At 40.4% G+C, this 14,197-nt stretch overlaps 1 protein-coding gene across 1 annotated transcript in view; it reads left to right on the top strand.

The window, feature by feature from the left end:
- The window catches only part of KCNH8 (potassium voltage-gated channel subfamily H member 8), a 446,029-nt gene that overhangs the window by 81,238 nt on the left and 350,594 nt on the right, over positions 1–14,197 (top strand). The gene's annotated exons all lie outside the window — the stretch shown is intronic.

The following is a 14,197-nucleotide window of genomic DNA, read 5'->3' as shown; positions in this document are numbered from 1 at the left end:
TCAACCGTCTCCCAGATAACCTCCTGTTATGCAGGGAGTGCAGTTCTTTCTGTTTGTACAGTAGCTCAGTAGTTGCCTCCCTAACTACAGAGATAATCTCCTTAGTTGATTAGCACCTCAGAGTGGCTTTGAGTTAGAGGTGTGTGTGTCAACCCCATGTAATAGTGCTCTGTGGCCTTGCTCACCACAGATGGAACAGTGTGTTTTTTCAGATGCACCCTCTAGAAAAATAAACAGTGTAATGGAATTAAGATTTGTTTTCTAAAGTTGATATTGTGCATTATTTTTGTGAACAGACTCATGTTTGGGACATGTTTTTTTTCCTCTCACAATACACAAGTCCTTATTAAACCAGGAATTGGGAGAAAAACAAAACAAAAAACAAACAGTAGTTTGCCCTTTAAATTAAAAACAAAAACAAACAATAAACAAACAACTTTGAGAAGTTACTTTCCCAAACCATTAACTTGCACATTGAAATTTCATTGTTGAAATTCTTTCCCTAAAATTGTGCTGTTTAATCAACTTTTTTACCCTCAGGTTACACTCAGTAGGACTTCCCTATAGCTCAAACGGTAAAGAATCTGCCTGCGATGCAGGAGACCAGGGTTTGATCCCTACGTCCAAAAGATCCCCTGGAGAAGGGAATGGCAACCCACTCCAATATTCTTGCCTGGAGAACTCCATGGACAGAGAAGCCTGGTGGGCTACAGTCCATGGGGTGGCAAACAGTAGGACACAGCTGAATGACTAACACATGCAGACAATAGGTGTCTAGAATAGCTTCAAGAATGTAAGCAAAAGTATAATATAATTAGCAATTATTCTCCTAAAAATGTATATTACACACTCAGGTGCTGCCAACAATATTTTTATTACAGTGCATTTAATTCCTCTCCAGTTCTTTGTTTCCATCTAATTAGTTTTCAACATTTAAAATTCCACAAATATTGTTTAAGGGCCAATTACGTTCCATTGTGTTATTTAATCTTAAATTCTCTCCTCTGAGGGTATTAGCATGTTTGTTTTGCAGATAAGAAAATTAGCAATGTTAAATGATTGTTACCTAAGTGACAGGGAGGTAAAGGTAATTGAATGTAAAGTTTTCAACACTTGTAGCTTGGTTGGTAAAGAATCTGCCTGCAGTGCAGGAGACTGGGTTTGATCTCTGGGTCGGGAAGATCCCCTGGAGAAGGAATGGCAACCCACTCCAGTATCCTTGCCTGGAAAAATCTCATGGACAGAGGAGCCTGGTGGGCTACAGTCCATGGAGGTCGCAAAGAGTTGGGCACGACAGCGTCTAACATTTCACTTCACACTTCAATATAGCATCCCACCAACGGCTACAATTAGCACAATTCCTCATAGTTTGTCCTTAGTGGACACTGTTCAATTCAATCTCAGTCAATTCAAATCTCAATTTTTATGTCAACACTCCTAGGCCACACACCTTAATTTAATCTGTTCGGGCCTTGAAGAGCTGTGCCCCCTAATACTATCTTTAGTTCTCAGTACAAGACAGAATAAGTCCAGGATGTCTGAACTCGCCCACATCAAAACACGTTTCTTCTCACTAGGCTCCATTCTATTTTCCCTTTAAATGCTTCACTTAGATTGTTACTCGGGATAACAAATTGATTGCTTTTACACAAGGCCATTGGATGTTAATTTATGTTTCCATGAAAACAATTCATTAAAATTCCTTTCTTTTCTAAAACAAAATGAACTAGGAGGTCAATCCTTAGGGTTTGATGGATGGATGCAGCAGTAATTTTAAAGATAAAAACTGACAATATCAATTTCATTAACATATCTCCTGTGCCAAATTAGTAAGTTAAGATAATTGGGTAAGAAGGAAAAAATGTCTTTCTTGAGTCAGAGGTGGAAGTGCAGGCAGGCTTCCTGAGAAGGGCGACCGTATGTCCAGTTTCTGCCCAGGGCAGTCCCGGCATATGCCTGTAGTCCCGACTTATGCCTGTTGTCCCGTCACTCGTTCTAGTTTAACATCTATCCAGAGTTTTTAAGGACATGATTTTATTATTTATTTTATGAAGATGAGCTGGGTTGTGTTTGATGGATTTTTGCTTTGCTTGTAGCTTCTGCCATAATCTGGTCTGTAGTTTGTGAGGCCCAGATGCAATGAAGCACCAGGTACAATGAAACTTCTGGTTAAAGGTGAAAGACAATGACCAGCCTATCTCTCTATTCCTAATACTTCCCAGCTTCAGCTTCTCTTCAAAGCCTGCATGTATTGTGCTTGCTAAAACAGAAAGCTCTCTGACCTCAAGACTAGGTACAGCTAACTCCTTTTCTGACAGATTCACAAAGCTGCCAGGTCACAGGAAATGGGGGAAGTTTTGTCTGTGGTTTGGTAAATGTGTACTGAAAACAGAGGGTGAGTAATCAAATTCCTAGAGAGTAGTATATAGTATTTTTGTCATTTATTGGATGGTTTGTGTATGTATGCATACAACTGTTTGCGTGGCTCAGAAAAGCTTTTTTATTTTGGAATTAAGCCCCTTTTACCATCAGTAACAGAAGAAAATATGAAATGATTGTTTAATGAGATGTTAGGTACCAGATTTGCAGTTCTTTTAAATATGTAACTTGTACAAAGAGTTTGTTGATATTTCTAGTCCATTAATGGAGACTGTATATGTGTCACTAACCACAGGACCACCAGAAGATCCGAATTTGCTGAAGTACTAGAGTCCTTTTCAAATTCTGTTTGCTTCAAAATTAGTTAGAAATCTAGAATCAAAGTAATCAAAAGAATGGAGTGGTGAAAATATTCATGTTTTGAAAAGGTGACAAACTAATTATTGCAGACAATACTTGCAAACAGGAATATATTGAATTAGATCCTCACAAAAGGAAAAACTAAACAAATGGCAGAGTTCAACTGGTATAAAAGAATTAACTTTGGAATTTCGTAATTGCATTTTGAAATATCTTTAATTATGGGAAATTATTTCCTTGGCACTCCTCCTTGATTGAATATATTTATGTATTTTGAAGTACTTAAATTTTTCTATACATTCAAAAGAATCATAATGTATTATATGTATTATAATGATGTATTATATAAAAATGTCTGGCACAGACATATTTTATATAAATGAAGGCATAAACCCCCAATAGCTATAAGAATGTTTACATGTTTCAATTTAAAAATATTAAAATCAAGAATATACTTCATGTAGCATGATTTGCTTTTACTTTACCAGGTATGTTAGCACTTACAGTGATAATTTTTTCACTTAAAAATTTAGTGGTATACCTAATTATTAGATGAATGCAGATCAAAACTACACCCGGACATTACCTCACACTGGTCAGAATGGCCACCATAGAAAGTCTAAATAACAAATGCTGGAGAGGATGTGGAGAAAAGGAAAAACTTCTACACTGTTGGTGGGAATATAAGTTAGTGCAGCCAGTATGGAAAGCAATATGGAGGTTTCTCAGAAAACTAAGACTAGAATTTCCATGTGATCCAGCAATCCCACTCCTGGGCATATACCTGGACAAAAGTATAATTCAAAAAGAAACACGCACCTGTAGGCTCATAGCAGCCCTATTCACAATGGCCAAAACATGGAATCAACCGAAATGTCCATGAAAGTGAAAGTCGCTCCATTGTGTCCAACTCTTTGCGACCCCATGGCCTATACAGTCCACGGAATTCTCCAGACCAGAATACTGGAGTGGATAGCCTTTCTCTTCTCCAGGGGATCTTCCCAACCCAGGGATCGAACCCAGGTCTCCCGCATTGCAGGTGGATTCTTTACCAGCTGAGCCACAAAGGAAGCCCTAGTGTCAATAGACAGATGAGTGGATAAAAAAGATGTGGTGCATGTATACAATGGAATATTACTCAGCCATGAGAAAGAATGATTTAATGCCATCTGCAGCAACATGGATATAGCTAGAGAGTATCATACTGCGTGAAGTAAGTCTGAAAGAGAAAGACAGGTACCACATGACATCACTTAGATGTGATACCTAAAATATGACACAAGTGAGCCTATGTGCAAAGTGGAAACAGAATCACAGGCATACAGATCAGACTTGTAGTTGCTAAGCAGGGACAGGGGAAGGGAGAGGGATGCACTGGGAATTTGGGATTGGTAGATACAAACTATTAATGCTACACTTAGAGTGGGCAGACAACAAGGCCCTACTGTATAGTGCATGGAGCTATATCCAATCTCTTGGGATAAACCATAATGGAAAAGAATATTAAAAAAAAAGAATGTATATAAATAAATATATATATATGTAAAACAGTCACTTTGCTATACAGCAGAGATTATAGCACTATAAATCAAATATACTTCAATAAAAAAATTATGGTGTAACAAAAAAGAGCCAACTGAAATGTCCATGATTTTTATGTATTATTTATAAACTTCACCTTGGAAGGTGTCTGCAGGTAATTTTACAGAAAAAAAAAAAATAGGACCATATAGAAAAGTGCATTTTCCAAATAATACTATGGATTAGAATCTGTTTAAAGTTCCTAAATATGTGCATAAATGGTTTTCTGCTTATGTTGTTTCTAAATGTATTTCTCTTGGTAAGATTTTATAGAGCTTTACAAGGCTTAAAAAAAAAAAAAAATTCCGGACTACTTCAGTGTATATTTTCTAGAATCAAAAATAGTCTCTGATAAAATCAGTACAACTGTCAAAATCTGGAAATGGAGTATTTTGGTATTATGTACTACACAAGAAATGTGCTGCTTTTATTTTTCAGAAAATTTTATTTTGAAAATAGTTGCTGAATGTTTAATGCTGTTTAGTACTTCACTAGTGTATTATTTATTTGTCTTTATAGCTGGTTTATTTATTCCTGGCTGCACTGAGTCTTTGTGGCCATGTGTGGGCCTTCTCTAGGTGCAGTGAGTAGGGGCTGCTCCTTGCTGCGGTGGACGGACTTTTCACGGCCGTGGCCCCTCTTGCTGCAAAGCACAGGCTCTCGGGCTCACGGCTTCAGTTGCTGCAGCTCTTGGGCCCTCGAGTGGGATCTCAGTAGTTGTGGTGCATGGGCTTAGTTGCTCCGCAGCGTATGGAAACCCCCCAGACCAAGGATTGAACCCTGATCTCCTGCACTGGCAGGCAGACTCTTATCCACTGGACCATCAGGGAAGTCCGCCTCACCAGTATATTAAAACATAGCTGTCAACAGTTAATTAGATATTTTAAAAATTAAATAGTTTAGTTATTGTTATTGCTCCCATTGACTGTTAAATATACTGTGATTTGCATGATAAATTATATGGCTTCTTGCTCACGTCTAAAGGGCATATGGACATTGCCCAGATAAGAGCAGGGAGGAGAGGGTGTTCGGGAACTTGATTCCACTTGAGGCTGCTACTCTGTATTTCTGTGTCTCCTCTTTGTCTTTAGCGTTTGCCTTGGACACGGGATTCCACCAGCGACCACGGCCTCTCTCTGAAATGGGACAGTTTGAGAGGTGGCTGCACAGATGCCTTCAAAGATGTCAAGTACCAGTTGTCTTGAGATTGTAAACTGATAGTTTTAAACTATGGCACCCTGTTCCGCAAATAAAGGGTTCTAAAGAGGATTAAAAAAATAACCCTGTATTATCACACAAGTGATTGTCAGGTTTTCTTTCCTTTTAAAATTCATAATTTGGGTAAAATAAATTTTAAAAATGTTTAATAAAAACATTTTTAACTGCTTGAGAGGACAAATTGGTATTGGGCAGGAGAGTCATACATAACCGTCAATGGGAATTGGAGGAGGTCTTCACTTCAGGCATTATAAGTGAAAGCGAGCTGCTTTAATGACCGTCAAAAATGATGAAATATTCATTGAAATGCTCCAGATTCTTTGCACTTGGTCTTCTTAAGGCTTGTCAAAATGGAGGACAAATATATAATATGTATACAAGCAAAGCAAGTAATGAGGTACTGTAAGTGTTTCCTAGCTCTATTAATAAGTAGATGGCCCAAAGAGATCAAAAGAGAAATCAAGAGAAGATAGTATTCAATCTATCCATCCACTCTTCTATCTGCCCATCCCCCTACCTACCACTCAGTTATTCATATGTTCAACTAATAGTTCATGGGTGCATATTTTTGACATATTTCCTTGTCAAAGAATTACAAAAACCTGACCCTGATCTTAAGGTGCTTTCAGTCTAATGCAGGGATTCAAATTGAGTAGATATATTTTAGTCTGGCTAGGAGATTTCTGCTTATATGCTAGTACATTGGAGTGAGATGAGTTATTTTCTGAGAACTTAGATATTTAATATCTTAATAGTTACACTTTATGCTAGTAAAATGCTCATCCTTGGGTAAATATAATCTGCACTTAACGCTTCTATTTCATTTAAACAAATTTTTAAAGTATCTCACAATTGTTTTATTTATTTATTGGCCATGCATATGAGATCTTAGTTCCCCAGTCAGGGATTGAACCCAAGTACCTTCTGTTGGAAGCACAGAGTCTTAACCACTGGACCTCCAGGGAAATCCCCACTTAAACAAATTTTTATTGATTACTTATGACATGGGCACAGGAGTACAGAGAAATCTGGTAAAACAGCATCCTTGAACATGAACAAAGAAGGTGTAATAATAATAATAGTCATAATTTGAAAATAACCATGCTCATGCTCTGGGAAGACAGAGAAGGGGCATCTAATATGACCTTGGTCTGAGAGCTGGGAAGGGGGTGACAGTGTCAGGAAAGACTTCTGGGGAGAATCTTTAAGAATGCATGAAAATTAACCATGTAAGAGAAGGAATCAAATTGCCAACATCCATTGGATCATTGAAAAACCAAGAGAATTCCAGAAAAACATTTACTTTTCCTTTATTGACTACACCAAAGCCTTTGACTGTGTGGATCACAACAAACTGTGGAACATTCTGAAAGAGATGGGAATATCAGACCACCTTACCTACCTCCTGAGAAATCTGTATGCAGGTCAAGAAGCAACAGTTAGAACTGGACATGGAACAACAGACTGGTTCCAAGTCAGGAAAGGAGTACGTTAAGGCTGTATGTTGTCACCCTGCTTATTTAACTTATATGCAGGGTACATCATGAGAAACGCTGGGCTGGAGGAAGCATTGAGTCGAGTTCCCTGTGCTGTATAGTCAGTTCTCATCAGTTACCTATTTTATGCATAGTAGTGTATATATATCAGTCCCAGTTCATCCACTTCCCCTTTCCCCTTTTGGTGACCATACATTTGTTCTCTATGTCTGTTTCTCTATTTCTGCTTTGCAAATAGGTTCATCCAATTTTTTAGATTCCACATATTTGCATTAATATACCTTGTTTGTTTTTCTCTTTCTGACTTATACTTCACTCTGTATGACTCTAGGTCCATTCATGTTGCTGCAAATGGTACAATTTTGTTCCTTCTTATGGTTGAGAAATATTCCATTGTTATCATACCACATCTTTATCCATTCCTCTGTGGACATTTAGATTGCTTCCATGTCTTGGCTATTGTAAATAGTGATGTTATAAACATTGGGGTGCATATATCTTTGGGAATTTTTTTTTTCTGGATATATGCCCAGGAGGTTGGTTTTTTGAGGTGGGGATTCATGATGCCTGAATTACCTCCAGGCTGATAGGTCTGGCAGACAAATGAATGTACAAACCTGAAGTTCCGTGAAGAAGTTGGTCTTCAAGGGAGCATTTGAGTGTTAGCTTAACGTGAGGCTGGAGGTGTAGAGACACATAGCAAGGCAGTTGACAGTTGAACCTTTGAGAACATACAGAAATAGAGGAGTAGAAGTCAGGAGAGAAACAATCAAAGACAAGGAATGGTCAGGGGCGAGAGATGAGCTCGTGAAGTATGCTAGTGCATCTGCCAAAGGAACTTTTCAGGAAGGAAGCTGTCTTAGTAACAGGGCTGCACCAAGGCATGCTCAGATACGCAGTGAGAAGTGTGCCTGGACACGGCGGTCAGTGTGAGAGAAAAATGCAGGACGTCAGTGGAGGCAGTGCTATTCTTCTCTGTAAACTTGATGGCTGGCTGCTCAAAACAATGTTCGTGAGATGAGTGAAAGAATAAACAAGTAAATTACATTGCTTTATACTGAATAAAGAACCTTTATTGAGAATATATTAATAGAAGCAGGTCTTTGTGCCTAGACTCTTACAATGATCGTTGGCTGGAGTATGATATCAAATATCATGTCTAAGGAAATAGAGATTATTAATGCTTCTCCCTTAATTACTTCATAGTGCTATAAATTAATCTGTTGATGTCTATGAAGTATTTTGAGACTCTCAGAAATAGGCATTGCAGGAATGTATTTTTTGTTCCTTTTCATGCTAATATGCACAAATAGCTGAATTATGCCAGTGGCAAAACAAGTCCAATGTGTAAATTGACTCATTTAATTTATAAATGATCATTTGTATGTTCTGAAATATGCTAAGTTGTGCCTACAATGCTATGAATAACTGTCTCCAAAAATGTAAAAAATAGATATAATACTCATCACCACCTTAATTCATTCTGGATACCAAAGAGGGGGGAAAGTTGTCTTGCATGATATTTAAATGTAATTGATATGGATTTCAAAATTATTTTCTTTTACAGGTAGTTCAGTATATTTGATGTATTTAAAATCAACTGGCAATTCTACTAAGATTTTTTTAAGATAAGAAAATAGTTACAGATGAATTTAATAAAACTCTAGCATGTATAGCCTTTGCCTGTTTATCTTTTTATTTCACAAGTTGAGAGTTAAATGCTAAATGCTACAGAACTTAATTTCTCTAAATTCAATCACAGTTTAAGAAAATTAGTCATTTACTCCTCTTGTTAATGCAGTGAGAAAGGAATAGGGCAAAAGTTGACCAGCTTGAAAAGCTCTATGTTATGTTTTTACTCATAAGGGAATACTTTATTCTTTGTATTTACTCTCAAGAGCATTCACAGTTAGTGATTCACATGTCATTATTCTTATTCCTATTGTGCATTTGCAGTATAAAGCAAAATATTGTGAATTATTGGGTCAAAAATTGTTGGATGCTCAGTTCAGTTCAGTTCATTTCAGTCACTCAGTCGTGTCCGACTCTTTGTGACCCCATGAATCGGAGCACACCAGGCCTCCCTGTCCATCACCAACTCCCGGAGTTTACTCAAACTCATGCCCATCGAGTCGGTGATGCCATCCAGCCATCTCATCCTCTGTCGTCCCCTTCTCCTCCTGCCCCCAACCCCTCCCAGCATCAGGGTCTTTTCCAATGAGTCAGCTCTTCGCATGAGGTGGCCAAAGTATTGAAGTTTCAGCTTCAGCATCAGTCCTTCCAATGACCACCCAGGACTGAGCTCCTTTAGGATGGACTGGTTGGATCTCCTTGCAGTCCAAGGGACTCTCAAGAGTCTTCTCCAACACCACAGTTCAAAAGCATCCATTCTTCAGGCGCTCAGCTTTCTTTACAGTCCAACTCTCACATCCATACTTGACCACTGGAAAAACCATAGCCTTGACCAGACGGACCTTTGTTGGCAAAGTAATGCTCTGCTTTTTAATATGCTATCTAGGTTGGTCATAACTTTCCTTCCAAGGAGTAAGTGTCTTTTAATTTCATGTCTGCAGTCACCATCCACAGTGATTTTGGAGCCCGAAAAAATGAAATCTGACACTGTTTCCACTGTCTCCCAATCTACTTCCCATGAGGTGATGGGACCGGATGCCATGATCTTAGTTTTCTGAATGTTAAGCTTTAAGCCAACTTTTTCACTCTCCTCTTTCACTTTCATTAAGAGGCTTTTTAGTTCCTCTTCACTTTCTGCCAGAAGGGTGGTTTCATCTGCATATCTGAGGTTATTGATATTTCTTCTGGCAATCTTAATTCCAGCTTGTGCTTCTTCCAGTCCAGTGTTTCTCATGATGGACTCTGCATATAAGTTAAATAAGCAGGGTGACAATATACAGCCTTGACGTGCTCCTTTTCCTATTTGGAACCAGTCTGTTGTTCCATGTCCAGTTTTAGCTGTTGCTTCCTGACCTGCAGCCTTGCTTAGGGAGATGCATTGTCAACAGTTGCAGGAGACACGGGAGAAGTGAGGGCTGCCTGTTCATTCCAGGTGTCGAGGACAGAGGTCACAGACGGCAGCTGCGTGCTTGCTCAGGACCCGCGCAGAGCCATCAGTGGGAGACCTTTCCTGTCACTTGTCTCCACTCCTGTTTCTCACTATCACTGCAGCCTGGGCTGGAAGGGCGCCAGAGCCTCGGGCTCTGATACCCAGGAAGAGAGCCCCGGGTCAGCCCCGGCGAGAGGCAGGCTGAGCGATTTGGCTCGGGAGCTCTGCCTTCTAGGCTCACTTTGCCCAAACAGCTCGGAGACACTTTACGTTCCTTTCTGGTCTTCTCTTGTGTGTACAGTACAGTTTGAACTAGGCGGTCTCTGAGATTGCTCTCTGTTCTAACAAAAGTCTGTTATAGAATTTCCCGTTTCTTCTTCAGAAAGCATTCTGTGGGTAAGGAAACCTGCCATCACCTTTTAAAAACACTTAATTGGAGGATAATTGATTTGCAGTGTTGTGCTGGTCTCTGCAATCCAGCTGTGTGAATCAGCCGTAAGTATGCATATATCCTCTCCCTCTTAGCCTGCCCTCACTGCGCCCCCGACCCCATCCCACCCCCAGCTCGTTGCAGAGCACAGGCTGAGCTCCCCGTGTTTGTTACACGGCAGCCTCTCACTAGCTGTCTGTTTCAGACACGGTCGTGTATATACATCACTGCTCCACGCTCAATGTGTCTCATCCTCCCATTCCCCTGGTTGGTCTACAGATCCTTTCTCTACGTCTGCATCCCTCTTGTTGTCCTGCAAACAGGTCCAACAGTACCATTTTCCGGATTCCATCTCTATGTGTTTGTATATGACATCTGTTTTTCTCTTTCTGACCGACTTCACTCTGGATGATGGCTCCAGGTTCATGCACCTCACCACCTTTTAAAATGGGGAGAGGGCAGCAAGGAGTCGCCTGGGAACTGGGCTCTCATTTATGATTCCTTTCTCCTTCTACTTGCTTTCTTTTCCCATGATCTTATTTTCTCTAAAGTGACATTACCCAAATGCATGAAATGAAATTATGTCTTTGCAGACCATACGCCTAGCTCTGTGATGACTCACGTCTTGGTTATTACACAGGCTTCATTGACAGTAACGCAAGAAGCCTACCACTGGCTGAATAAAGCCTTTCTATTTGTCCTTCCAATCTTAGGTGAAGTCTGAGAGAGGATTCATTTGAATACTTTACCTTTTGTGTAATCCAGTGCTTTTCACATTGCTTTCTTCAAGCTTGCTTTTCTACTCCTGAAGTTCCACTGGAGTGGGTTCTGACATGTTGAGAAATAGCTCCTCTCGTGTTGCAGTAGGTTGAGTTTCATGTACCTATTGGTTAAAAAGTGATTAAACACACACACACACACACACACGCGCACGCGCGCTCACACACACACACACACATATCCAGAGAGGAGTGACTCGGGTTTCCCAGGGAGTCAGACAAGAGATACAAAGGCAAGACTCTGGTGATAGATTCCTTAGACAGCAGTGCCTGGATGGAGCCCCGTTACTGCCGGACCCTGGAAACACTGAGACTTTACTTATTAGTACTGACAGCTTCCTCTTTCACAGCTATATGCAACCAGAATCATCTCAGGAAAGTTTCCCCTGCCACCCAATATTCAAATACTGAATTGGCCAAAAAGTTCATTCAGGTTATGGAAAAACTCAAATGAACTCTTTGGCCAACCCAACATTTTTATTTCAAAAATGCCTAGTTGCCTTCAGTATTCTCAGTCTTCATCTGGACTCCCTCTGTCCTCCATTATGGCCAGAGTTAATGTCAGTATTCTCAGTCTTCATCTGGATCCCCTCCGTCCTCCAATATGGCCAGAGTGCTCAATGCTCTCTCTGACCACACTTTTAAATCACTTATTCTGCACACTTTGCCCCGTGCCTACCAGTCTCAAGGCACACAGGAGTGAGATTCCATGGGTGGGAAAGACGCTCACAATGATGTATTGGGGAGAGGCGTGAAAAAGCAAGAGCAAACCTCTGGTACAACAGTCATAGAACGATGTCATGGGGAAGTGCATGATGTATTTCCAAATGGGTTTTCTAAATACCAAGTACTTTGATGTAAAGACTGAGAGCTCATCTCTGCTACTCAGGGGAGACTCTGTAGAGGAGCTGGGGCTCGAGGAAGCATGAAAAGTCACGAAGGAGTGTGGCAAGTAGAGCACTCAGGATGGTGTGAATGAAGGCAGTGTTTCTCAGGGGCTCTGCACCCATGCTGAGAGGCACAATATACAGATGGAACATCAAGTATAGCAAGTTCCATGCATACGAACCTTCAGATTGTGAGCGTTCAAATATGCGAACGTGTGTTCGCATGTCCCCTGACGTCGGTTCACGCGTCTGGTATGCCTTCCCACGTGCGTGCATCCTTGCCAGATAGCTGTGCTTTTCTGCACTTTTCTGTACAGTACTGTATAGAGTAGCCCGCTCCAGTATTCTTGCCTGGAGAATCCCCATTACCAGAGGAGCCTGGCGGGCCATAGTCCATGGGGTCGCAAAGAGTCAGATTCGACTGAGCAGCCAAGTGTGCGGCACGCACTGTGTGGAGTTCTACTACAATATCTATTTCAAGCCCAGGATGTCCAGACGCAAGCGTAAAACAGTGGTGATGAAGCTGATACTACTGTACTTTTCAAGGTACTGTGCTATAAGATTAAAAGTATTTCCTGTAATTTTTGTGTTTGCTTTTTGTGTATTGTTAGTGTGAACAGTATTATAAGCCTAGCAGAGTATAGTACTATATAGGCGATTGTGTTAGTCTGGTACCTAGGCTAACTTTATCGGACTTATGAACCAATTGGACTTATGAATGCGATCTCGGAACAGAGCTTGTTTGTATGTAGGGGGCTTAGTGTAATACTGAACCACACAGTGAGAAAGTTTTCAATCATCTTTCAATACTTTATTTAGGAAACAAAGGCCTGAGTCTGCTGTGAACACATCCTTAACCACTGCCTAAACCTGCTGGTTAGCCAGTCCCCCTTCCCTGCCCCATTCTATAACCTCTACCTAGGAGGGCCCCTCAAAGAGGATGCCAGAGAACAGTTAACTGCATTTCAGTTCAATGGCTTTCAGCTTGCATCTGTTTTTCAGTTCCCTTCTTCTTATGGAAAGTCATGTTGGATTTCCATTTAAAATTGTGGTATAAAATATTTTAATCAAAGAAATGTATTTAAGGGAGAACTTAGGTAAGTTAAGAAAAAGTAGAGAAGACATAATGTAAATGGAGCAGAATTTGTTTGGGCAATATATGAATGAATTTGGGAGAATGTGACTTTCAGTAAGTTTTTCTTGACTTAGTAAGTACCTCCATGTGGTTAACAAAGACAGTCCTGATGGAAAGTAGCCAGAATAAAGATGAGAAGGGGAGGTTGTGAGCAGGTCAGGATCAGAGGATATGAGATTCATGAACTGTATTCATGCTATGTCTTCCATAGGATTCCAAACCACTTCCTTTATCCAGATTTAATAACTAGGGTTTATTGATTCCTGAAAATGCCAGATATGATATTATCTTCCATATAATTATCAATTTTCTCATCATAATTACCCCAAGAGGATGATGTTAGTCTTACTAGAGGCACACAGCTAACAGGTTTGGAACCCAGATGTACAGACTTCTTTCCTCCCTCATTCCTAGAAACCGTATTCACCTCCTGTCCCCATAGAACACTGACTTTTTCTGTCTAAGCCCACCTTTCGAGCACAGGGTCAATTTCCTCTTTAGATTTCCTGCATCTATCACTATACATTTCTGGGTAGTAATTTTAATTTTCCTAGCCATCTATGAATGAGATTGTAAGAGACACGGTCTATTCCCATGTCCCAAGGCATCCAGCACTGTACTTTGTTCATGGTCAAGGCTGATCAGTTCAGTCCAGTCACTCAGTCGTGTCTGACGCTTTATGACCCCGTGGACTGCAGCACACCAGGCTTCCCTGTCCATAACCAACTCTGGGAGATTACTCAAACTCATGTCCATCACGTCCGTGATGCCATCCAACCATCTCATCCTCTGCCGTCCCCTTCTCCTCCTGCCTTCAATGTTGCCCAGCATCAGGGTCTTTTCCAATGAGTCAGTTCTTCCCATCAGGTGG

This window comes from Cervus elaphus, chromosome 19 (genome assembly GCF_910594005.1).
Source record: "Cervus elaphus chromosome 19, mCerEla1.1, whole genome shotgun sequence".
Taxonomy (NCBI): Eukaryota; Metazoa; Chordata; class Mammalia; order Artiodactyla; family Cervidae; genus Cervus; species Cervus elaphus.
This window is presented reverse-complemented; position numbering and strand designations above follow the sequence as displayed.